Here is a 13,700-nt window from a genome sequence, read left to right on the forward strand (position 1 = left end):
AGGGACAATCATCTATGCACAGTCAGTTTTGATACGGACAAGAAAAGAAAAAGAAGAGAGATCTTGGGGCACAGGAAAGGAGTGGTAGGGATATATGTCAATGTGATGCTTTAGAGCCTCATATAACTCGAGAACTTAGTGGAGCTGTGCCATTTGCTGGTGGATGCCTCGAGCTATATAAGAAAGCCTGGTCGGTGTTGTGTTCCAAAGCATTCAGTGACCAGGTCTGACTCCCCTGCACAGACAGTTTTGATAAGGGCTAGAGAAGAAATAAAAGAGAGATCTTGGGCACAGGAAGGGAGTGGGTAGAAGATGTCAATGTGAGGCTGTACAGCCTCATATTATTAGAAAACCTAAGAAACACAAGCTGGAATCAAGATTGCTGGGAGAAATATCAATAACCTCAGATATGCAGATGACACCATCCTTATAGCAGAAAGTGAAGAGGAACTCAAAAGCCTCTTGATGAAAGTGAAAGAGGAGAGTGAAAAAGTTGGCTTAAAGCTCAACATTCAGAAAACGAAGATCATGGCATCCGGCCCCATCACTTCATGGGAAATAGATGGGGAAACAGTGTCAGACTTTATTTTTGGGGGCTCCAAAATCACTGCAGATGGTGACTGCAGCCATGAAATTAAAAGACGCTTACTCCTTGGAAGGAAAGTTATGTCCAACCTAGATAGCATATTCAAAAGCAGAGACATTACTTTGCCAACAAAGGTCCGGCTAGTCAAGGCTATGGTTTTTCCTGTGGTCATGTATGGATGTGAGAGTTGGACTGTGAAGAAGGCTGAGCGCCGAAGAATTGATGCTTTTGAACTGTGGTGTTAGAGAAGACTCTTGAGAGTCCTTGGACTGCAAGGAGATCCAACCAGTCCATTCTGAAGGAGATCAGCCCTGGGATTTCTTTGGAAGGAATGATGCTAAAGCAGAAACTCCAGTACTTTGGCCACCTGATGCGAAGAGTTGACTCATTGGAAAAGACTCTGATGCTGGGAGGGATTGGGGGCAGGAGGAGAAGGGGACGACAGAGGATGAGATGGCTGGATGGCATCACTGACTCGATGGACGTGAGTCTCAGTGAACTCCGGGAGTTGGTGATGGACAGGGAGGCCTGGTGTGCTGCGATTCATGGGGTCGCAAAGAGTCGGACATGACTGAGTGACTGAACTGAACTGAAGTGACTGAATGGAACAATACTATGTATGGGTGGTTTCCTTGAAGTCTATCAGAAAGTCCAGGGAGAGATGTTTTGCCTAGGCCTCCAGCGACATGGACAGTCACCCAACCACAGCTAGATTTGTTATGTGCAAGGAAGAAAGAGAAGAGTAGTCTTGGGTCGCAGAAAGAGATTGACGGGGAGTAGATGTCAATGTGAGGCTGTAGAGCTGCATATAACTCGAGAACCTAGAGTAGCAGCATCATCTGCTGGTACCTTGAACTACACCACAAAGACAAGAGTATTGTGTTGCTAAGGCATTCAGCGACAAGGACAGTCATCTGTGCACAGCCAGTTTTGATAGAAGCAAGGGAAGAAAGAGAACAGAGGTCTTGGTGCACAGAAGGGAGTGGATGGGGTAGATGTCAGTGTGAGGTGGTTGGTTGAGCCTCCTATGACCCCAAAGCTTAGTTGACCAGTGCAGTCTGCTGGTGGATTTCTCAAACTACAGCAGAAAATCTTGTGGTTGCTGTGTTACCAAGACCTTCAGCCACTGGGACAGCCATCCAGCATGGACAGTTTTGATAAGCACAAGAGAAGAAAGGGAAGATACATGTTGGGCACAGGAAAGAAGTGGGAGAAAAGAAAAGAGAAGAAAGTTAAGTTGCTCAGTCGTGTCTGACTCTTTGCAACCCCATGGACTGTAGCCTACCAGGCTCCTCCATCCATGGAATTTTCCAGGCAAGAATACTGGAGTGGGTTGCCATTTCCTTCTCCAGGGCATCTTCCCGACCCAGGTTTGAGCCTATCAGCGGAAAACCTAGTAGAGCAGCGCCATCTATGGGTAGATTCTTTGAACTACAGTAGCAAGCCCCGAGTGAGATGTGTCGCCAAGGCCTTCATTCACATAGACAGTCATCAAAGCACAGCCAGTTTTGTTAAAGGGAAGAGAGGAAAGAGAAGAGAGGTCTTGGCACACAGGAAGTGAGTGAGGGGAGTAGATGTCGATGTGAGTCCGTAGAGCCTTGTATAACTCAAAACTCTAGGGGAGCAGCACCATGTGCTGGTGGACTCCTTGAAGTACATCAGAAGGACATGGGTATACTGTTTTGCTAAGTACTTCACCGACAGGAACAGTCACCTTTAAACGCCTTATGTTAAGGGCAAGAGAAAAGAGGTCTTTGGGTACAAGAAGGGAGTGTGTAGACTAGATGTCAATGTGAGGATGTAGGGCATCATATAACTGGAAAACCTGTGGACCAGAGCCATATGCTGTTGGATTTCTTAGTATATATCAGAGAGCCAAGGGTGTGTTTTGAGCTGTCAAGGTCTTCAGCGATGATGACAGTCACCCAAGCAAAGCCAGTTTTGTTAAGAGAAAGAAAAGAAAGAGAAGGGACATCTTGGGGCACAGGAAGGGAGTCAGTAGTAAATGTCAAGAGGAGAGTGTAGAAACTTGTATAGCTCTTAAATTTAGTGGAGCAGCTCTATCTATCAGTGGATTTCTTGAACGACTGCAGAAACCTCTGTGGAAGATGTCTTGCCAAGATATTCAATGATAAGGATAATCACCCGTTCACAGCCAGCTTTGATAAGGACAAGAAAAGAAAGAGAAAAGAGGTCTTGGGGCAAAGTAAGGGAGTGGGTAGACAAGATGTCAATGTGAGGCTGTAGAGAAAACCTAATGGAGCAGCCTCGTCTATTGGTGGATTCCTTGAATTGCAGCAGAAAGCATTTTAGAAGATGTGTTGCCAAGGCCTTCATTGACATGGGCAGTCACCCAAGCACAGCCAGTTGTGTTAAAGGAAAGGAAAGAAAAAGAAGAGCAGTATCAGGGCACAGGGTGGGAGTGGCAGAAGTATATGTCACTGGGAAAGTGTAGAGGCTCGCGTAACTTGAAAACCTGTTAAAGGATCGCCATCTGCTGGTGAATTCCTTGAACTACAGCAGAAAGCCATAGGAAAGATGTGTTGCCAAGTCCTTCAAAGACATGGGCAATCACCCAAGCACAGCCAGTTTTCTTCAGGGAAAGAAAAGAAAGAGAAGGGACACGTTGTTTCACAAGAAGGGAGTGTGGTAGTAGATGTCAATGGGAGTGTGTAGAACTTTTTATGACTCGAAAAATTGGTGGAGTTACACCACCTACTGGTGAGTTCCTTGAAAGACAGCAAAAGCCCGAGGGGAAGATGTGTTTCTAAGGCCTTCAGCAACAAGAACAATCACCCGTCCACAGCCAGATTTGATATGGACAAGAAAAGAAAGATAGGAGAGGTCTTGGAGCACAGAAAAGTGTGGGGTAGTACATGTCAGTGGGAGAGTGTAGAGCATAGTATAACTTGAGAACCTAGTGGAACAGCATCATTTGCTGGTGGAATGCTTCTAGTATATAATAAAGCCGTAGAGGTGTTGTGTTGCCACGTCTTTCAGAGACAGGGAAACAACCATGCACAGACAATTTTTTAAGGGCAAGATAAAAAAGGGAAAAAGGTCTTGGGGCACAGGAAGGGAGTGGGTAGAATAGATGTCCATGTGAGGGTGTAGAGCCTGGTATCAGTGGATAGCCTAGTGGAGCATGTCATAGGCTGTTGGACTCCTCCACCTGCAGCAGAGAACGTTTGGGAAGATGTATAGCCAAGACCTTCATTGATGTGGACAGTCACTCAGGCACAGCCTGTTTTGTTAAGAGCAAGGAAAAGAAAAAGAAAAGAGGTATTGGGGAAGAAGGAAGTGGGGGAAATAGATGTCAATGAGAACCTATAGGGTTTCACATAACTTGAAAACCAAGTGGAGCAGCGCCACCTGGTGGTAGTTTCCTTGAACTACAACAGAAAGCCATTGGAAGGATGTGTTGCCAAGACCTTCATTGCCACGGGGGCTTCCCTTGTGGCTCAGCTGGTAAAGAATCTGCCCTGCAATGTGGGACACCTGGGTTCGATCCCTGGGTTGGGAAAGATCCACTGCAGAAGGGAACCGCTACCCACTCAAGTATTCTGGCCTGGAGAATTGCATGGACTGTAAAGTCCATGGAGTTGCAGAGTCAGACATGACTGAGTGACTTTCACTTACTCATTGGCATGGACAATCACCCAAGCACACCCCGTAGTGTTAAGGGAAGAGAGGTGGTGGCACAGGAAAGGAGTGGTGGGAGTAGATGTCAATGGGAACATGTAGAGACTTGTATAACTTGATACCGGCTAGAGTAGCACAGTCTGATGGTGGATGCCTTGAACTACAACAGAAAGCCATGAGAAAGAAGTGTTGCCACGGCCTTCACGACATGGGAAAACACTCAAAAACTGCCATTTTGTTAAAGGAAAGAAAAGAAAGAAAAGAGATCCTGGGACACAGGAATGGAGTGGGTAGTAGATATCAATGGAATGTATGAAATCTTGTATAACTGGAGAACTTAGTGGAGCAATGGCATCCATTGGTGAATTTCTTGAAAGACAGCAGAAATTCCAGGGAAAGATGTATTTCCAAGGCACTCAGAGGAAGGGACAATTAGCTGTCCACAACTAATTGTGATATGGACAAGAGAGGGTAGATAAGAGAGGACTTGGTGCATAGGAAGGGAGTGGGGATAGTCGCTGTCAATGGGAGGGTGTACAGTGTCATTTAACTCGAAAAGGTAGTGGAGCAGTGCCATCTGCTGGTGAATTCCACGAACTACATCAGGAACCCTACAAGTGTTTTATTACCAAAACTTTCAGTCACAGGGATAGTCATGAAAGTTTATCCTGTATGGGACTCTTTCTGCCTCTTGGACTTAACGGCTATTTCCTTTTTCATGTTGGGGAAGTTTTCAACTATAATCTCTTCAAAAACTTTGTCGTACCATTTGTTTTCCTCTTCTTCTGGGAAGCCTGTAGTTCGAATGTTGGTGTGTTTGATATGGTCCCAGAGGTCTCTGACACTGTCCTCATTTCTTTTTAATCGTTTTACTTTATTCTTCTCTTCTGAAGTTATTTCCACAGTTTGATCTTCCAGCTCACTGATCCATTCTTCTGCCTCAGGTATTCTGCTATTGATTCTTTCTAGAGTATTTTTGATTTCAATAATTTTGATTTTTTGTCTCTGTATGCTTCTTCTTTAATTCTTCTAGGTCTTTGTTAATTGATTCTTGCATTTTCTCCATTTTGTTTTCAAGGCTTTTGATCATCTTTACAAACATTATTCTGAATTCTTTTTCAGGTAATTTTCCTATTTCCTCTTCAATTATTTTGACTTCTGTGTTTCTAGTTTGTTCCACCACTTGTGCAGTATTTCTCTGCCTTTTCACTTCTTTTTAAGTTATTGTGTTTGAGGTCTCCTTTTTTCAGGCTTCAAGGAAAGTTGAAATCTTCCCTTGAAGAAGGTTGAATTCTTTCTTCCTTTTGGAAGAAAACTCTGAGCCAGTCTCATCAAGAAAAAAAGAGAGAAGAATCAAAGCAACAAAGTTAGAAGTGAAAAAGGAGAGGTTACAACAGACAATGCAGAAATACAAAGGATTATAAGAAACTATTATGAACAACTATATGGCAATAAAATAGATAACCTGGAAGAAATGGACAGATTCTTAGAAAAGTTCAATCTGCCAAGACAGAACCAGTAAGAAATAGAAATTATGAACAACCCAATTACAAGCACTAAAATTGAAGCTGTGAAAAAAAAAAAAAAAACTCCCAAAAAACAAAATCCCAGGACCAGATGGTTTCACAGGAGAATTCTATCAAACATTTAGAGAAGAGCTAATGCCTATCCTTCTAAAAGTCTTTCAAACATTTGCAGAGGAAGGAACACTTCTAAATTCATTCCACAAGGCCACCATCACCCTGATACAGAAACCAGACAAAGACAAACACACAAAAAGAAAATTACAGGCCAATATCACTGATGAACATACATGCAAAAATCCTCAACAAACTTTTAGCAAAAAGAATTCAGCAACACATCAAAAAGCTCATACACCATGATCAAGTTGCGTTTATTCCATGGATGCAAGGATTCTTCATTATATGGAAATCAATCAATTGATATACCGTATTAACAAATTGAAAGATTAAAACCATATGATTATCTCAATAGATGCAGAAAAAGCTTTTGAAAAATTCAGCACCTATTTATGATTAAAACTCTTCAAGAAAGGATGACATAGAAGGAACAAGAAGGACATAGAAGCAACCAAGCTCAACATAGGAAAGGCCATATTTGACAAGCCTATAGCAAACATTCTTCTCAATGGTGAAAAATGGAAAGCATTCCTCCTAAGATCAGGAAGTAGACATGGGTGTCCACTTTCACCACTATTATTCAACATAGTTCTGGAAGTCCTAGCTACAGCAATCAGAGAAGAAAAAGAAATAAAAGGAATCCAGATCAGAAAAGAAGAAGTAAAGCTCTCACTGTTTGCAGATGATATGATACTGTACATAGAAAACCCTAAAGATAGTATGAGAAAATTACTAGAGCTAATCAGTGAATTTAGCAATGTTGCAGGATACAAAATCAATACACAGAAATCACCTACATTTCTATATACTAACAATGAAAAATCAAAAAGTGCAATTAAGGAATAAATCCCATTCACCATTGCAACAAAAAAATAAATATCTAGGAATAAACTTACCTTAGGAGATGAAAGAACTATAGATAAAAACTATAAGACTCTAGTGAAAAAAATCGAAGATGAGATGGACAGATGGAGAGATATTCCGTGTTCCTGGGTAGGAAGACTCAATATTGCGAAAATACTACCAAATGCAATCTGCAGATTTAATGCAATCCCTATCAAATTACCAGTGGCATTTTTCACAGAACTAGAACAAAAAATTTCACAATTCATATGGAAACACAAACGTCCCCAAATAGCCAAAAGAGTCTTGAGAAAGAAGAATGGAGCTGGAGGAATCACGCTTCCTGACTTCAGGTTATACTACAAAGCTACAGTCATCAAGACAGTATGGTACTGGCACAAAAACAGAAACATAGACCAATGGAACAAGATAGAAAGCCCAGCAATAAGCCCATGCACCTATAGGTAACTTATTTTTGAGATAGGAGGCAAGAATATACAATGGGGCAAAGACAGTCTCTTCAATAAATGGTGCTCAGAAAACTGGACAGCTAAATGTAAAAGAATGAAATCAGCACAGTTCCTAATACAATACACAAAGGTAAACTCAACATGGATTTAAGACCTAAATGTAAGGCCAAAAGCAATAAAACTCCTAGAGGGAAATATAGGCAGAACACTTGATGACATAAATCAAAGCAAGATCCTCTATGACCCACCTCCTAGAGTCATGGAGATAAAAACAAAGGTAAACAAGTGGGACCTGATTAAACCTAAAAGCTTTTGAACAGCAAAGGAAAGTATAAACAAGGTGAAAAGACAACCCACAGAATGGCTAGTTACAGAAGTGCAGTGGATATCCGGTATAATTTTCATTCAAATGTTATTCAGTCTGCCCCCGGATATTATGTGACACATTCAAATCAAAGAAATTAAGATGCACCTTTCCCTATAAAATGTACAATGATGATTGAAAAATCTAACATTAAAAATGCAGGGAAACAGGTACTTGCATTCCATTCATGAGTGGATCTAATATGGGAGACATCTTTTTAGGAGGTTTGCACACATTATGTAAAGTTGAGAATGTGAATGAATTTTGTAAGTGTGTGTGCGTCAGGGCTTCCACACGTGCAGGCACACACACACACACACAGAACTAGAACAAAAAATTTCACAATTCATATGGAAACACAAACGTCCCCAAATAGCCAAAGATATGGATTATGTACATGAATGGTAAGTAGAAAAATAATCAGAGAAAGTAGACTCTTGGTGCAGCTAGCATGATACAGTCTCTAGAAAGGAGGGTGTATTTGCCCAGAGACATGCATGGTGATAAAGTAACAGTCCTAGGTAACTTTCTTAACCATTTCTTAACCATTGAGAGTGTTTCTGTTATTTTCCACGTGAAAGGAGAAAGTAAGTCTCTGAGGGCATTCGGGCGCTATTTCGAAAGCTGACAGACCTTGGCTGCCTTGGTGTTCTGTGTTTCATTTAACAACTTGGCTTTAAGTTTAATATCATTTCTTTGTTAACTTTCAGATTAGTCTCCTTCGTGGTTTTGCCTTAAAATGGAACACAAATCCTGAGAATGTTAACGAGAAAATTGAGTACACAGACCGCTTGATCGGCTTGGGGCTTGTTCACAGACCCTGGACATGGTCTTCAGTCACCTTTGAAAGCAGTTTTGCATTTTGTGTGTGTTTAAGATCGTTCTGTTCAAGCACAAATGGCCCTTAAAATACTTGGTGATGTTTGAAGGTTACAAATAAGAGAAGAGCCTTCTCTTGGGCTGTTGCTTTCTTTCAAACTGAGAAGGATATCATGCACCCAGCGTTCTCCTTTTGTTTTCATTATACATTATAATGGAGTGGGCCTTTTTAGGGCGTTGAAATCATTTGACTTTGCTTAACTGCGATCTTCGTCGTGTTTCACAAATACTCTTCAAATAAACGTATTTTCAGTGGGCATATTCTGAATTGAATGGACCGGCTGGGTGCTCGAATGTGCACAGTCACTGTGGATGTGCATGAGCCCCTCTTGTCAGCCAAGACTGGATGCTCTTAACATTTTCATTTTACATGTTCATCCCACTGCATTCAGTAAATTGTGTCCCTGGGGCACCCTAGTATTTCTTTAAATAGTTTTGTGCAAATTTCAATTGAGAGGAAATGAACTTCACTTCTGATTATGCTTTATTTTGTATTATAATTTCTTGTTTGATAGAGTAATTTTGTTTATATTCTGGTATTGTTCCTTCTTCATAAACATCCTTGAGAATAAACATTGGGGCATAGTGTTGATTTTTAAATGCAGAATTAATCATATGACTTTGTCTTTGATGTGTTATGACACTGAATGCATTTCATCTGACTACCTCTGCGATTAATGGAGTTTGGGATCTTCTGCCGAAAATGTAAGTGTTTGGTGTCATTTAACCCAGTTACATGTAGGTCCAGGGCTGTTTCATAAGTTTTCTGTAAAAGTTTTCCATTATCTTTTTTGCATAAATAAGGAAAAAATTTTCTGATTGGTTTTTTAACCCTTGTTTAACAGCAGCGACTGATGTCAAACTGTCCACTGGCCCAAGCTCTGAGAAAAGAAAAAGTAAAAGGTGTTCTCTGAGACTGTCCTTCTTCAAGTGTCATGGCCTTTCACTGTAATGTTCCATAATTACTCTGTGATATTTGGTTAAAGCAGGATGAACCAGTGGTTCATTTTCAAGAGGCAGCCATATCTCTGAAGATCAGTCTCTGTCTTATGTTACCTTTCATAACATTTGGCCTACTTGATCATGGGAAGATGTAGCATGATTGGGTTCCAGAGCTCAATGTTTTTGGAAGCTTCTCTACATAAGGGAAACGGTGTGTTTGCCCCAGACACCCACCTATATGAATTTTCAAGTTACTTGATTTTCCTGCAGTTGTGCTAGTCTGTCTACCCACAGGCAGTCTTCTTGCAGGTCTCCTCTAGGACGTGTGATGGAAAAGTCCAGTGCTGGTCAGCCTAGGGGACTGTCAAGTGAAGAGTGGATTTGGAACCAACTGGCCTGATCCACTAGACACGTAAGATCAAACTTATGTTATGTGGGCCAAATATGCTGGGCAGAGGGTAAGATTTGTTTCCTGTCACCTGTAGCATAACTGAAGATGGTGCTGAAATGCTTTTCCTGGGTCCCTAAGAAAACAGTGTCGAGGTCTCTCCCTGGACATGGTTTGCTAATTCTGTGGTGGAAGCTGTTAATTGAATCAGTTCCTTAAATAAGACAGTGGTATCTTTTTCCAGTCCTTAATCATGATCCTCTGTTCATTGTTGCCTGTGTTGCAGACACATTGACTTTTAGAATGTCAGTTTTCAAAATCACATGATTTTGATGGTTTACCATCAAAGGGTTGATCTCTCTTTTTATTCTGCTTGGAAATACATGTACTAGCTGGCAGCAGAGAGATAGACTGGCTTGGCCTGTTGAAAATAAACCACATGAATGAGGAATTTGTGCTGCCTGGGTGCCATTTTCCCAAATATGACAATATGGATCTGAAGGTAATTGAAAATATTTCTGTCTATGAAAAAGTCTAAAATGGAACCTGTGGACCAAGCGGGTGGTGGTCAGTGGTGGATTCCCAGACCCCTTTTACATGTGATAAGGTTCCTGGGAATATAATAGAAGTGATTGTCAAGTCAGGAATCAATACTTCTTCAAATTTTCACCCTTCAAGTAATTCTTGGCTGTGTGTTTCCTTGCAGACATTGCTGGGATTATACTAAGTGTTTCGTACACAAAAAGCCTCCAGTATCTGAATCTGAAAGTCTCTCAGCTCTCTCTTAGTATCACATTTGAGCTTGACTCCCCCCTCTTTTGCACAATGGGATCTCTAGCATGCTGTCTTGGATGTTGTGAGAATCCAGTGTGATAACCTTTATTAAGTACTTCGGGTACAGTTGGTGCTCAAGGAATATTGTCCCCCACTTTGTGAATCCACCTGCTGGAGCAGAAAGGGATGGTATTAGGTTCAACTCCTTTTCTTGCCACCGTTTCCTTTTCCTGCCCCAGCTCTTTACACTTTGGCATCATTTCATTTACACGCTTGTTTCCTTTCTCTGGTCCCTCAAGTTACCTCAGGAGTTACTGAAGCATCTTATTGGAAACCACAAGTCTTTAGTCCTGCTGTAAAGCAAGAGGCAGCCCTGGACTCGGCTTTTCCTTACTGAGAGTGACATTCTGCACTGGTCAACTTAGACACCTCATGTGGCGGCTGACATGGCTTCACACCTGCACCTGTGAAGAGTTTCCAGGGTGTGAACCCTCTGCTGGCCAGAGGGTGACTGTTACCTGGCAGTGACAGAAAGGTTTCTACTCTTCCTCTTTGTATATTAAGTTATTTCTTTTCTCTGTGTTGATTAATTTATCAACATTCAGGCGAGGTCATTTGCTCAACTGAAGTGGGAGGAGAAAATGTTCAGTAGAAATGTACTCAAAGAGCCTTCTAACCTTCGGTCTCAACAGACAGCTCTGGTTCCTCTGGTTTATTAGTGGTACAAGTTTGAGTCAGAAGCTGGCATCACAAGTCCTGAATTTCACCCACCGATGTTCAAATTACACATTTCCTTTTTGGTGGGAAACTAGAGTGTGTGGCCTTTTCCCAGCACATTGACATTCATCCTCTTTTCTTTTACACTTTTAATGGGTTAAATTACTTTAAATCCTTGGATGATGGGTGTCATTGTGGATTCCTCATGCGGTGACAGACTGAAATGTATAATACTGAGAGAAAGGTTTCTCCTAACCTGTGTTCAGTCACCATGAGACATGATGGTGACCAAGCCCGGCTCATCTGCTAGACAAAAGAGTTGTGAAACTTAACACTAACCGTGGCCCCTTCTCTCCTTTCCACACAGGCTTGTACTGGCTGCCCATTGCATCCCAGTCATCCTGAATCTCTTCTTTGGAGGGGGAAGGGCCTCAGTGAATTTTTTCATGCGTACTTCTGCTGACTATTGTCTTCTTAGGAAGCAGTCACAAGGCAGAGCACTCGCAAAGAGTGTTTTGCCCATTGGCGGCAGTCTCAAGAACTGACAGTCTTGAGCAAGACAAGTGGACGCTACTCAGTACAGGTCAGATGTGACCTGGCTCCTCTGTGCTATTCCTGGTGCTGTTCCCTAGCCCTGCATAGTCACTTAGCCTCCTGAGGCATATATTTGATGAATGTTTTCTCTCAGGTGGGAATGGTAATGTCTTCAGTCTAAGGTCTTCAATCTAAATTATATTTATCAAGCTCAATCGATGAATGTATCAAGTTATCTGTGTCAAGTTATCCGTATCAATGAATGAATTTATCAAGTTACCTGTATCAAGTTCAAATAATGAATGTTTTCTCTCGGGTGGGAATGGTAATGTCTTCAATCTAAGGTCTTCAATCTAAGTTATCTGTGTCAAGCTCATGCTTGCCCCTGATTTCTGTGGGTGACAGAGAAATGGGAAATATTTGGCATCTGAAGGCGATTATTTTGCAATGGGGTATCTTTCTTTTTTATACTGCTTTCCTGTTATGTGCAGAAACTAGATTCATCAGGATACCAGCAGTCATTTGGAGTGGCATGTTAGCCTACTGGAAATGACGATGATGATGGTGGCCATGATAGTGCTTTTGCTGGTGCTGATGCTATTAAGAAATCCACCACAACCACCACTGATACGAAGGCTAATAGAAGCAAGAACTATCCTCAGTTCTTTTCATTGGTTTATTTCTTAATCTTCTCAAATCCTGTGATTTGAGTACTCTTTGTAAGAAATAGATAAAGCTCTATTTTGCAGGGGACATTCGTTGTATAGAATGGATCATTACATTGCCATGGTAACAGAGCTCCTCCCCCCACATATGGTGTAGATGGGTGTTACAGCTGGGTTTAGCTGGCCCCATATCTGGTGATGTTATTTATGAAGCTGTGAGAAGCCTTCTTAAGTAATATTTTCTTGCTTCAAAAGTCAGTGGTTCCCACACCTCCATCTCCACTTCATTTCCAGTCAACATCGTTATCTGGGGGTGACACAGTGTGTTTTTACTGTAGTAGAAATAACGGGTAAGGTAAATGTTCCCCAAATTGGGGAGAATACATGTTGAAATAAATGGATTTCATGGCTGATTGGCCAGCCAGTTTGATTGTCTCTTCTTTCAGAGAGGCTTATAGAGGTTACTGGGTCACACGAGGGCAGGAGTCTCTGATCAGGAAAGATGGAATGGCATATAGACCGTGGTCTCTCCTTCTGAGGCCTGCGGGTTGCAGGTGGGCAGAGGGTAGGGCAGAGCAGCACTGGATGCAGCTGCTCATAATGATTAAGGACAAAGCACTGTGGTGTGAAAAATACGAGAAGCTTCCTGTATCCAAAAAGTGTTTTCTTCCCCTTCCACATACTTGTCCCTGCCTGGGATCGGCAAAGCATGAAGACCAATGATAGAAATGCACATCCTTGAGTGAGACATGAGACTACATTGCCTTCAGGCACAGGTGAGACTTTTATAACGGGGGCTTTACCCTTCTTTACAGCATTCCTCAGACTATTAGATGTCACTGCTAGACAAGTTCTTGTGTTCCTGCTTCAGTCTGGGCACTGCCTTAGGCTGTTAAAAACAGCTCAGGAAACGTGGCCACTGCCCCTCCTATACTGTGGCCTAGAAGAGTATTCTGAGGGTCTCCTGGGAGGTGCCCATTGAGGTTGACTGTACTTGGTTGAGCTCAGCTCTCCTGTTGAGATGTCCCTGTTTGCCATAAAGAGACAGCTGAAAGTCAGCAGCTATTCTTGGTATGTTCTACTGAGATACCTGCCAGACTCTACTTCCTTCAAAGCTCACACAACCCAAGTGCCTTGTGAAAGTCCTAAAGAAGGCCCAGAGTGGCATTGGTAGCTTGTGGACATGGCGATTGTTGTCAGAATTCTGTGTACTATGGTGCTTGGGGAAAGTTGGGTGTGGGTGGTAAGATGGCACT

At 42.0% G+C, this 13,700-nt stretch overlaps 1 long non-coding RNA gene across 4 annotated transcripts; it reads left to right on the forward strand.

Annotated features, from left to right (window-relative positions):
* Nucleotides 1–8,862: 8,862 nt before the first annotated feature.
* LOC138987064 (uncharacterized) lies at nucleotides 8,863–12,856 on the forward strand. 4 transcript variants are annotated; one of them, XR_011463527.1, is made up of 5 exons: nucleotides 8,863–9,129; nucleotides 9,676–9,778; nucleotides 10,147–10,256; nucleotides 10,828–11,063; nucleotides 11,613–12,856. It is a non-coding gene; the product is annotated as an uncharacterized lncRNA (long non-coding RNA). The 4 variants fall into 4 exon arrangements; XR_011463525.1 differs by having other exon boundaries at nucleotides 9,676–10,256; XR_011463526.1 differs by having other exon boundaries at nucleotides 10,147–11,063.
* Nucleotides 12,857–13,700: the final 844 nt, after the last annotated feature.

This window comes from Bos mutus, unplaced genomic scaffold (assembly GCF_027580195.1).
Source record: "Bos mutus isolate GX-2022 unplaced genomic scaffold, NWIPB_WYAK_1.1 CTG567, whole genome shotgun sequence".
Classification (NCBI taxonomy): domain Eukaryota; kingdom Metazoa; phylum Chordata; class Mammalia; order Artiodactyla; family Bovidae; genus Bos; species Bos mutus.